Genomic DNA, 11,805 nt, shown 5'->3' with positions numbered 1-11,805 from the left:
ATGAATAAGATCAGTTTTGCGTTTCCTTTCTCTGGGCTCGGGACATTTCAGCCCATGTGACCCCGAGCACCGAACCAGCAGCGGTATCCTGGCGAAACAGGCAGGGATCGATACTGAAGCGATTTCGGGGTCGGTTTTGTAAAGCTGGAGCGTCTCAGGAGCGCGGCCACCGTAGTCTCAAGAACCTCATCACGTTGCGCCCACCCCCCCCCGGGGAGGTTGCGCTCGTCACTCTTCGGGGGGTTCTTATTTTGCAAAGTTTATGAATGAAAACGGGCGTTCCAACGGTTAGCCCGTGTGTGTGTGTGTGTGTGTCCCGGTCCGGTCCCGACCCGGAAGCGAGCTCTGGAAGTTCGCCCTGGCCTGGAGACGCCGAGGTGCAGATCCACAAAAAACTCGAAAATCCAACCCCGGCGGTGTGGCTGCTGCATACTGTGCTGGTCTGTGTTGTTGGGAGCTGGATATATTTTGAATTTTTTATGCTCTGCCGTTCGCTAGATGCTGTGCCCCCGACGGTGACGACGACGACGACGACGAGAACGCTGGGGCCATAGCCCAGGGAGGACCAATTTTAACGGCCGGGAAGTTTGATAGCTGGAGAGCGAGCCCCGCGAAGGGCCCAAGACATGGAGACTGCTGGAGTTTGGACTATCTATTTCATGCTCCCAATTTACGGTCCTTACGATGGTGTGTCCGTGTGTGTGTGTGCTGGATCGGGATTAAGTCGATGCATAATGGAGTAAACCCCGGTCCTCTTCCCAGCCCGGTTTCCCGGTGGTAGTGCTTGGAGTTTGGGCTCCCGGTTTCCGATGTTGTGTTTTGCGGCAATTAACACCGAAACGGCTGCCAGGTCTTTCGGGGCAGCCTAGACCACGGTTTCCGTCCGATCTGCACTTCCACCGTTGACAGTCTGTAATGGCGCAACCGGCCAGTACCCGGGCGTGGTGAGGATCCGCAGCAAAACCCTAGCGGGAGAGCTCTACGGCTCTCCGGTGGGTAATGGACACCGGGATACGTAACGGGATGAAAGTTTAGACGCTCGCGACGGCATCCGCTGGCCCTGCCGAAGGGTTGTCTATTGTTGGCTACGTTGTTGGGTGAGGTTCTTGGCTACGTTGTTGGTGTGCTGCAATGTGCAATGTGTGTGTCTGACTCCGTGAAGCTGGGAGAAAAACAGAAATTGTCCTGTAGGCGGAAGGATGGGGAAGGGTGGTTGTGGCGGGCGGTGTGGTTGCCATCATCAAAGCTGCAACAAAAGCGCAAGAAAGAAAGAAAGAAAGAAAGCAACAACAAGCATAGCAGCGAAGAATATAAAAACGGCGAAACAACTCGTGCGAACGTGCCTTTTGGAGGCAAACGGCTCACATGAAGCGGGTGGGTGGAGGTGAGGCAATAAAGATGGTGGTGTGCGGGTGGTGGTGGTGTGGCCGAAATGGCTGACGATGCAACCCAGCAGCAGCAGCAGCAGCAGCAGCAGTAGCAGCATAAGCATGGGACCGCCGTCTTGGGGATTGCTGGCCGATGCCGAAAGCATAATAAATTTTGTATTGAGCTAGGTTAAGGGCTGCTCGCGTTGGCGTCTTAGCGCGTTGTTGGCTTGCTTCCTTGCTCGCTTCCCACCTCCACTACCACATCGGACTCACACACACACACACGCGCGCCGGTGGGAGGACGAAGGAGATGACGAGTCAGGAGCGTTTCGTTGTCGCTCTGCCTGGGAAGGGCTCCGCCAGGGACTGGGCTTTCCTCGCGTCTGTCACTTTCGCCTTCGCGCCTTCCGCCACAAGTTCTGTTCCGAAGGGCGAAGTAACGTAGGACGTGGGGGTTGACTGGGAATTTCCTAGGCGATAGCTTCATGTTTCGTTATTCTTTACGACCAGAGTCGCCGGGCCCGGTACGCTTGATAGCTGCTGGTGCTGCTGCCGGCGTGGTTGGTCCGAAGGTGGAGTTTTATGGACCATATCCGGGGTACGTCGGATTGGGTTGTTAGGTTGGGTTGGACGTTTGCTAGACGTCAGGTTGGTGCTGGTCAGGAGCCATTCTGGTAGAAAACCTCCTTGGGCGACCCCGGTTTTCCAATCCAATTCTTCGCCAACTTACTGCAGTGTTGGGTGACAGATTTGTAACCGATACCAGCCGATGCGCAAAGCTTCTAGGTTCCCCGTATCTCAATTTTCTCAATTCTGGTGCCAAACGTTACGATTTATGAGTCATAAAGTTCGACAGTTTTACATGCCATAAACGGGAACTAGTCTGTTTCCGACCTGTCCCCAACAAGCTGATGTTCGGAACCTCAAATCTGATTCGCTGCTAAATATCCTGAATACCTACTGTATCGATTAACGTTCACTTTGCTCGCTAACAGCCAGTTACACACCGTACACAGCCAGCAAATGACAGGAAACTGACGGAATTCAAATCCGGGCCGTTGATGCTGGTGACATTTGTGTTTTTTTCCTCCGGGACGTTTCCGTTTGTTTACTTCGTTGGGCGAAATTGTTCCACCTTTGACCTTTTCGGCGAGTCTAGGGAATTAAAATGCCATGAAGACCGGGAGCGTCGCACCCAGGGCTCAAGGTGCTTCCGGATCGCCGGATCGCCTTGCTAGCTTTCGCGTTTTTATCTCTTTCTCCCTCTCTCTCTCTCTCTTTCTCTCCCACACACACACGCACGCGCGCGCCTGCTTTCTGACATAGTTTTATATTTATGGTCGAACTATCAAATTTTATTCCCACCAAAAAGGACACTCCGGGCCTGCTCCGGGAGGTGGACCGTGGGTCCTCGTAAACAGCAGCAGTTCCTCGCGATGTCGTCCTGGCTAGCTTCTTGGCTCCAAGGGCCAGGAAATAGGTTCCTAGGTTTTATTATCGTCGCCATTCGTTCGCTTTCGAACTCGATCCTGCGAACCAGAACACGGCCCGAACCAGTTGCTATGGGGCCGCTCCTATGGGGGGGAGGGCTGTTTTTACTTTTACTATCTTCCTTGACCGCGTACGCCGCGCACCTTTCACACCAAGCTTTCGCCGCGCGCGCTCAGCTAGCTCCATTAAATTCCTGGTGTTGCGGCGTAAAAGAACTTTTTTACAATCAATACTGCGAATGACTGCAAGAACTGCACGGCGCACTGGATTACGGTCGATAGCTGAGGGCGCAATGCAAGTTTCAGAAGTCGGTGCGTTTTTTGGGGCATTTACTGCGTTGAACATGGACGTGTGTGTGTGCGAAATGGTGTGTAGCGAGTGGGCAAAGATATTAAAAAGAAACATAAAACCATTGAGCCACTTCTTCATTTCGCTCACAACCGCTAGAGTGGCGATTGATCTACAGTTACAGTACGTGATTTTTCGTATGTTTCGACAACGAACATGCAGAAGTAAGGATAACAATTAGGGATGGCCATAAGTAGGAAGGTTGATGTTTTGAAATTGAAAATAAATTTTCCCAAGTAAATTGGTCTATTCAATAAACTTTGTGGTTCAATAACAGAGGGCGCTGCCACTCACAGTCTAAATGTATTTTGTTCTCTCGGTACACTCCTCACATGAACGTGAATTTTCATTTCAATCTGTCAATTAGTTCTATGTTTACAAGCCATTTAGTATCGACGTGTCATAGTATTTTTTTACAATAGAAAAAATCAAGTATTGTGCAGTTATTGAATTTTTGTTTTTAGAAGGTTTGGAAAAGCAAATAAAATTTACCTGCGATTGTTGAAAGTGTTTAAGGATTCTTCGCCTTCAATTAGTACAGTAGAAAGATTGGTTGCTGAATTTAAACATGGTCGTAGCAGCCTTGAACAGCACCTGACCTGACATCGACAAAAAATACAGGATATCTTATTAGAAAGTGACTGAACTGAAAGCGACTGATTAGGAGTCCTAGCCATCTCATTGGGCAGTGTAAGCATCACTTTTTTTGGGATGCGAAAGGTATTTTGTAAACTAATTGCCTACTGGTGAAACAATAAATTCGGAATATTATTGTATCCTTGTAGACCAATTGAAGAAAAAGGGCGAACAAAAAGACTCGGTATGCCAGAAGAGAAAAATCCTGTTTTCTTCAGTACGATGCACCGTGGGGCGAGAGCATTTTGACAATGGCAAACATCCATGAAATCGAATTGTTGGAACATCCTTCATGTTCACCAACTTTGGCCCCTCAGTGACTTCCATCTGTTTCTAGACCTAAAAAAAGGGCATTCATGCGTCGAAAGCGTTTTCCGTCAAATGATGAGGTCAAGTGTGGAAGTGTATTTCAAACCATTAAATTGGGTTCCTCTTATCGAACCGCAAAACTTATTGAACTGCCTGGTAATGAATGTATATAACAATGAAGCCCGGGGTTCACCGTACTGAAGCTGGTGGTCGTGAGTAATAAATATCGAATGGCACACAGTTCAAGAGCGAATCCTTGCCTTCGTACTAAGAAAACATCAACAAATCCTACATATGGAAGGAAAAGAAACTTCGTCTGTGCGCACCATTGCACGGACGCAGCTCTAGCTGCGTCCCAAACTTGGGTGAGGCCAATTTGTAAACCAGGATAGCCCTTTAGCATCAGCCTGCCCGGAACGTATGCTTTTGTCAATTAGGCTAAGCTGCCCGTTGACTTATATAAACAAATAAATAAACAAATAAATAAATAAGGCTCAAGAAGAAAACGACCATTTCTATGGCCGATTGACCTAGTTGCGATTGGGAGTGTTGCCCGGATGGAGCTCAATAACGGAACGGTCCTCAAATATTAGAAATCATGCAGCAGTAAAGCAGCCACATAGGGTCAGGCGTTTGTTATCGGTACTAGCTACAAGCCCATGGCAACCATTCCCAACAGATGGAGTCAACGTACTTGAGGTTAAGTTGCTGAGACGTGTCTGCAGCAACTTTAAGTCCAACTGATTACCAACCGATGACAGTAGATGTACGCAATAACGGGAGCGGATAAGCAGTAACTCACAATTAGCTACTGCTTAAAGGGTGGTGATCCGTTCCGGGGTGATATGCCAATTTGCAGAACAAATGCCAGTCCCGGGTAGTCCCGGGAAAACCACGCACCACGCTACGAAGGTACTTCCTGCTCAGCGCTCTAATGTGAAGCGGAAACGCGCGGCCTACCATTAGAATCGCGTGGAACCGTGTCGATACGTGCACCGTCCCTCCGTTCTTCCCCAGACGCAACATCGCCCGGAGGATAAAGTCGTCTAGCGGTCTCCGCAAGCGAATCCACAATACACGCTGAACACTCACGTCGATAAGTCAACCAGGCAACAGGTAAACATTGTAGGATTCCGAGCACGTTGCATTTGATGTTTGTTTTTTTTTTGCTCCTTCACGCTCTCTCTGTCTCTCTCTCTCTCTCTCTCGGTCTCCCTCTCTCTCTCTCTCTCTCTCTGTATAATTCTTTCTCTTTCATTCTCCTTCTCTTGAAGATCTGGTCGGACGGCGACGACAATCGCGTTTCGTCATATTCATCGCGAAAGGGATTGCCGCACCCCGGTGGGTGGTGGTTGTAGGTGGACAGCGGAAGGGACTGGGGCGGTTTTTCTCACGCTTTTGTGCGGAAGGGTCGCGCGCGCGCTCGCGCGCGCGCAAAGACCTCTCGCCAGGTTTCTACTCCGGTACCGGTTCCGCTCCCAGTGAGCGCTTTTATCAACCGTCGGCGATCATCGGCGTCGGCATCGTCGAGCCCTACGAGGAATGTGGAGTGGAGGTGGACCCTGCAGCAGCCTGTGGCTCCACTCACTGGCATCGTCGTGATCCGCGCGCGCACCACGCCTGCATTCCGCAGCCCTCGAAGTGAAGGTGGAACACGTGAAGGTGGAACATACTAAGTTGCGCTTACCACTCGCGTCTTGTTATGGATTTAAGGTTCCCGGTTTAGGTTGTTCCGGACCCCCTAGAAGCCTAGCCTCTGGCTACTGGAGCGGCTCGAAACTCGAGGTGTTCCTGGTGACGATCGTCTTGAGGACTTGACCTTCGTTTGACAGATTAATGATCTCCGAAATCTAGTAGTCTTGCAGAACCTTCAGACAGAGAGAGTGTCCTTGCGGTGTCCGGCTTGCGCGGAATGGTGTTCCACCTTCCGCTTCGACAGCGGCAGCAGTACGGGCCGGTGGGAAATGACCGGGTCCGGAACCAGGCTCCGATTTTGGGTTTCTTTTCGTGCCGCTACTTCTTCTGCTTCTTCTGCTGCTGCTGCTGCTGGTCGCCAGCCAGAGCGCCCTGCAGGCGACTGGTGGCCACGATACACCAGGATCCCGTAGATCCCGCCGAAGTTCCTCCCGGGGCCACGACTTTTAGGTCCGGGGTATGGCCGGGGCAGGGCAGGCCACCCAATAGAGCACGCACACCAGAATTCACCCGCCGAGAGAAGCGAGAGGTTGTCGGAGACGCGGACCAACTCCGCGGACGACTTATCGTCGTCGGCGTCGTCGTCGGGCTAGGCACGCTACACTTTCTAGGAACCGGGAGCCCGAAACCCGGCCTGGCCGGCGGGGGCTGCAACGTTGCGCTTCCATAAAGTGCACTTTTTTATTATTATCGTCTTGTTAATCATGTCTCACGCAGAATAATCGTGCGCAAACTAATGTTTTTTGTCGTGCAGCGCGTGTGTAGACGTGGGCAAGACCGTGAGCCACCATGGTGCGGGGAGTGAGGGAAGGACAATGAGCGCGCGGGTGACGGCGGTTGTCGTGGCCACGCTCCCGCTGGCCACGGCCGCGGCTACCGTCCGTCCGTCGGTCTTTGTTGCATCCATTTTCTCCGCCCGGACCGCGGGACACGCGCCCAAGAGTTGCATTCTTCTACTTGCAATAGCGCGGCCCAGTAGTGTCAGCTCTAAAGAGTGTCTGCTGCAACTCCTTCGCCCACGAGCGCCCAGCTAGCGTTATCTTTAACGGGCACACATCTTAAACGTGCGACTGCGACTTTCACTCGGTTATCGGATCTGATTTCAATTTTGCATTCGAGACCGGACCGAGAGATCCCGGAGTCCCGACAGCAGCGCTTCCCGAGGGTAAGAATGGGTCGCAGCAATAACTACGAGACAGCGGAAAGAGAGCGATTGAAAGGGGTTCATCTGCGCTGGCTGCTTAATTGGTGACAGATTGATTCCGGCGTTTATGGACCCTGATTGGACCCAGCTACTCCAGCAGGATTCTTCATAGGGAGACGTTACCGTTGTAGTCCTGTCCAAAACGCGAAGCTCAAGGTGGATTGGGATTCTGTCGCGACCTCTTGGGCACCACGTGTTGGGCCGTAGTTTGGGTTGGCAAAAGAAAATCTAGCTAGAAGCCGAAGCCGAGGTAGCTTAATAACGGGAGAACCACGGTGTGATTTGTGTGTACCTAAACCGTCTACGTTCGAAACACTACCCGTTGATTTGGCCATAACTCCGCACAATGGTTGGTTTGCCATCAAATCTACCCCTTCATTTGAATCTATCTGGAATCGGTGAAGTTGCAAAGCCTAGCATAGGAAGGACATTTCGGAGCTAACTCCTTGGTCCAAAACAAACCAGAATACCACCGTGGTTACGTGTAGCGTTTGTCACTTGTCTGGGAACTGTTAGTTGGGGTAAACTCGAAACACTATTCGAGACACTACAGGGTGATCCATTACGATCCAACTATTTAAATTTTGAATAACTTCGCTATTTGTCAGTTGATTTTGACAAATGAACAAAATTTATTTGGGGTATAGAATGCCGTTTATTAATAATTCACTCAAAATACAACATCGATCAAATGACCGCCTCCATTAAACACACAAAAAGCGGCCTTGTTTGGGCATTTTTTATTACCTTTGACAACATTTTGGTAATAGAAAATAGCAGCAAATTCCGCTGTGATGCTTTAGCTTTCAGTTCTTCAATAGTCTTCGGTTGGCTGGAATAAGTCTTACTCTACGAACTACGATCCATAACTCAAAACGGCATGGACTGAAATTTCAGGATCTGGCTTATATGTCAAAATCAACTGACAAATAGCGGAGTTATTCAACATTTAAATAGTTGGATCGTGATGGAACACCTTGTACATTCGCTGGTTTTTTATGGTTGACCACTTTGCTTATTCAAAACAAGGTCCTAAAATCAATCTTAAGCACCCCATCTTGGAACAATAGAGTAGACAAGTTACTTCTATGAAATAAGTGAAATGTGACGTTCCAGCATTTGCAGCACATTTTGCGCGCAAATCTGACGTATGTAAAGGTATTGGACTTGAAGGTGATAATAAGTGAAACATAGATTAAGCTTACAAAAAGGTCATTAGCAGGCATTGTTAGATCATGTTTTAAGTTCTCTGTGTTCTGTCTGTGTTCAATCGCCGAAATGTTTGGGCCATTTTGGGAAGTTATCGAGGTGTGCCTAGATGTGTCGTAGGGCCAAATATTAGAATCTTTCTGGTAAAACCCTGATGGTCTCCTCAAGCAAAGGGTTTTTTTGGCTGGCAAAATGGTTCTTCCTAAAGTCAGAAATGCGATTCTGTCTGTTCTGTCGTTCATCTACTTCTCAAGCCATGACACTCTTTCGACAGGAGGACCGCGCCGAGGTTGAGGTATAACGTTGTGTGAGGCTCTTGTGGTGGTGATTACACCAACTAAACGGTGACGTGACGTAGAGCGGTTATTTGTTTCGCTTCTTCGCCGTACTGTACCGTTACTGCAGGTAGTGGGGGTGGATGAGTAGTAGGTGGTGGGTGGCATCCGACACACACACACACACACACACACCTCGAAGTGGATCAATTACACGTCACTGGTGGGCTGTTTCCGGCTGGTGCGGCGGGCCGTGGCGTTTAGTGCGCTTTTCACGGGCGGTTTTGCCCGACCCCCGGGGGGAGGGGGGTCGGATTAGGGGTTACCGATTGGTTCACCTCTCCCTCCCCATCTCCCCCGCCGTGCTTTCGGTGGTTGAATGTACCCATTTCCCAGGGCGCCCCGTCTCTCTTTCTGTCTAGCTAGGTTCTCTGCGTGACGCGAGACGCTGTGAGCGAATTAATTTGCACACCGTGGTCGCGTGGAGCAATCTGGAGTGAACCCCCCCACCCTCACCCTCCACCAGCCCAATCATGCACCCCCCCGCGGGAGCAGAGAATTGGTGAGAAACACGGCGAACCACCACGACAGGAAAATTAAATCTCCTTGATTCGATAACGACTGCCGGCACAGGGAGAGACCGAATAGAGAGAGAGAGAGAGAGAGAGAGAGACAGGCCCCACAGGCCAGGGCGCTAGTGTCGGCTCCAGCAACCCCCCACCCCGCGCGCATACGCATCGCGCCCGGTGAAGCTTCTCCGGGTCTTCTCCGGCAGATCGAAGTTCATCGGAGCCGTCGTCGGGCTCGGCCCGACCGACGGCCACTGCTCTGCCACATCTAGCCCCTCACACCCCCGCCCTCCAGCGACCCTCCCTGCCCGGGGGGGGGGGCCTGCGTAGTGTCTTAGAAAAACGGACAGACGGCCGACTTGGGGGTCGGTTAGTAAATTGCGGTTGTGCGCGCACCATAGCGCACCCACCCAAATTAACCGATCCGATCGCGTCCATCACGCGGTGCTTTGCGTATCCCCGCACCCTCCCCCCTCCCGCGACATCCCGCCCAGAGGTCCGGGTCAGTTCACCCGGAGCCACTCGGAAAGATGCGGATGCGGCTCCGCTAGAGATACTTTTCGGCGAGTTCGGCGGGAGCCTCTAGGGGGTTGGGTTAGATCTGGTGGGACTTGGGAGAGAGCGACCCCCCACCTCCGCCCCCACCGGGTGCTCTTGATGGTCTGTTGCGTGAAACGTAAATTACACTCCGCTCGACGCCGATCACTTGTCCATCAGACACACAGAGCGCGCGCGGATTTGGACTTGCGGCGTGCGACGCTGTGAGCTCTAATGCTCGGCAGGAGCACCCCTCCCCCCCCGGCTGGCTTCCAGCTTCGTAACCGATCCCGGTTGAGATGGGGGTGGATGGATGGGTTTGAGATTAAAATTGGGGCGACTCGCGACCGCGACACCGAGAGTATCCTGAATCTGAGCTCGTCCGACGGGCTGTGATGTTGGAAAGTGCATTTGGGAGCACACACACACACACACACACACACACACACATACAATGGATGATGGTGACGGGGTGGCGAGGATCACCCGGAACAGAAGGCCAAGGACCACACCGCGGCCGGCGATCAACTCGGGCGGCTTTTCTACAACCAAAAACAATGCCTGCCGTCGTCGCCGTCGCAGCCGCCGCCGCCGACGCCGGTGGTCCAGTGGTCGTCCGGGAACGGGTTGCTGGCAAGGGAGGCAGGCAGGAGCGGGAAGGCTGCCTCGGCCAGTCAGTAGAGGCATTCGTTATGATGCCCATTATTCCAGCGCTCGCCAGGCGCTTGCTCACTGCTCCCTTCATGAACCACAGTCACACACACACACGCACACACACTGAAATCCTGCGCGCCGGCGACCGCGTTTTGCAAGGTCCCGCGTCCTGGTTGACAGCAGCGACGGAGGCGGAGGCGGCGGCGGCCGCGGCGGATCCACAATAAAACCAACAATAAAACTTGCGGGGCGCACCTCGATGCGATGCGATTGCGATCAGTTTCTGCGACTCTATGCTCCCCCACCCGCCCCCCGTCCACCACGTCCCCGTCCCACTGCGTGATGCCTGCGGCCGGGGTGGGGGGTCCCCGATAATTAACTCCCCGATCGATTGCGATAAATTTTCGTTTCATCTGACAATCCGCGCGCGATTCTCGCGATTGCTTTGTTTGCGGGGGAGCAAAAGGGTGGGGGGGGGGGGGGGGGGTGGGGGGGGCGGTTGGTGGTAAGCCGCCCGTCGGCTTTCATCTTTTGCCTGCCGACTGTTGTTGTTGTGCTGCTCCTGCTGCTCCTTCCGCGCGCGCTGCCTTTTGACTTGACTTGACCTGTCTTGTTTGCTGCTCCCATTTTCTGCTTTAATGACCATCTCTCTCTCTCTCTCTCTCTCTCTGTGATTGGCGTGCTAGCTTTCCGTCTTTCTTTTCCGCCATGTTATCAGTTTTCTGTTGCCGTTGTTTGCTTTATTTTTATTGTTTTGCTCCTGTTTAGTGTTTCGGGTTTTTGGCTTCTTGTTTTTGTGTTTGCTATTTCTGACACCTAATTTCTAATTTCTAATCGGCTCGAACTCGATCGAGGGTGCGAGAGGAAGGGCGGGGGCGGGGGGGATGGCGTCGAGGCACTCGGGGGTGTGACAATTGAAAGGAGGAGGGACCCCGAAACCGAAACATAATAGACCAATTATCTCGCCATTTAGTCGCTGCCCCGTGGAGACGCTCACGCTGGGGGTGGCTGTTGGAGGCGTCGTCGCCCGTGGAGGAGGGTGGGTCGGTGTTGGAAGATGTCAAAAAAGGAATTGTGCGGAACGGAAAGCCCTGCGTAAGGGAGCCGTCCATTCCATTCGGAGCGGCTCCTGGTCCGAAAACCCTTTTCAATTTTGTTTTCAACTTCAACTTTATCTCTCTCGTTTTTGTTCCCGGTTTGCTTTGCTGTTGGCCGCCGTCCTTCGTGTTTGCCGTCTCTTTTCTTCTCCGTTCGCTACACTTTTCACCTTTCATTTTGCGCAGCTCTTATCAGCAATTTTTATCGCTTTTTGAAGTTTGTTCTGTCTGTGTGTGCTCTGTTCGTTCGATTTCTTACTACCGATTCGTTTCGTTCTGTTTCGTTTCGCCTTTGCCATTGCTTGTTTGCTATCGTGCCCTTCTTTCGCTTCGTTTCGCTTCCGTCGCTAGTTATTCCGGGTCTCCGGGCTCCGGCTCACAGTTCCGCCTATTTTGTCAGCGCTTGAGCGT

The sequence above is a fragment of the Anopheles cruzii genome, chromosome X (genome assembly GCF_943734635.1).
Source record: "Anopheles cruzii chromosome X, idAnoCruzAS_RS32_06, whole genome shotgun sequence".
Classification (NCBI taxonomy): domain Eukaryota; kingdom Metazoa; phylum Arthropoda; class Insecta; order Diptera; family Culicidae; genus Anopheles; species Anopheles cruzii.
The sequence above is the reverse complement of the archived record's forward strand: the minus strand, read 5'-3'. Positions refer to the sequence as shown.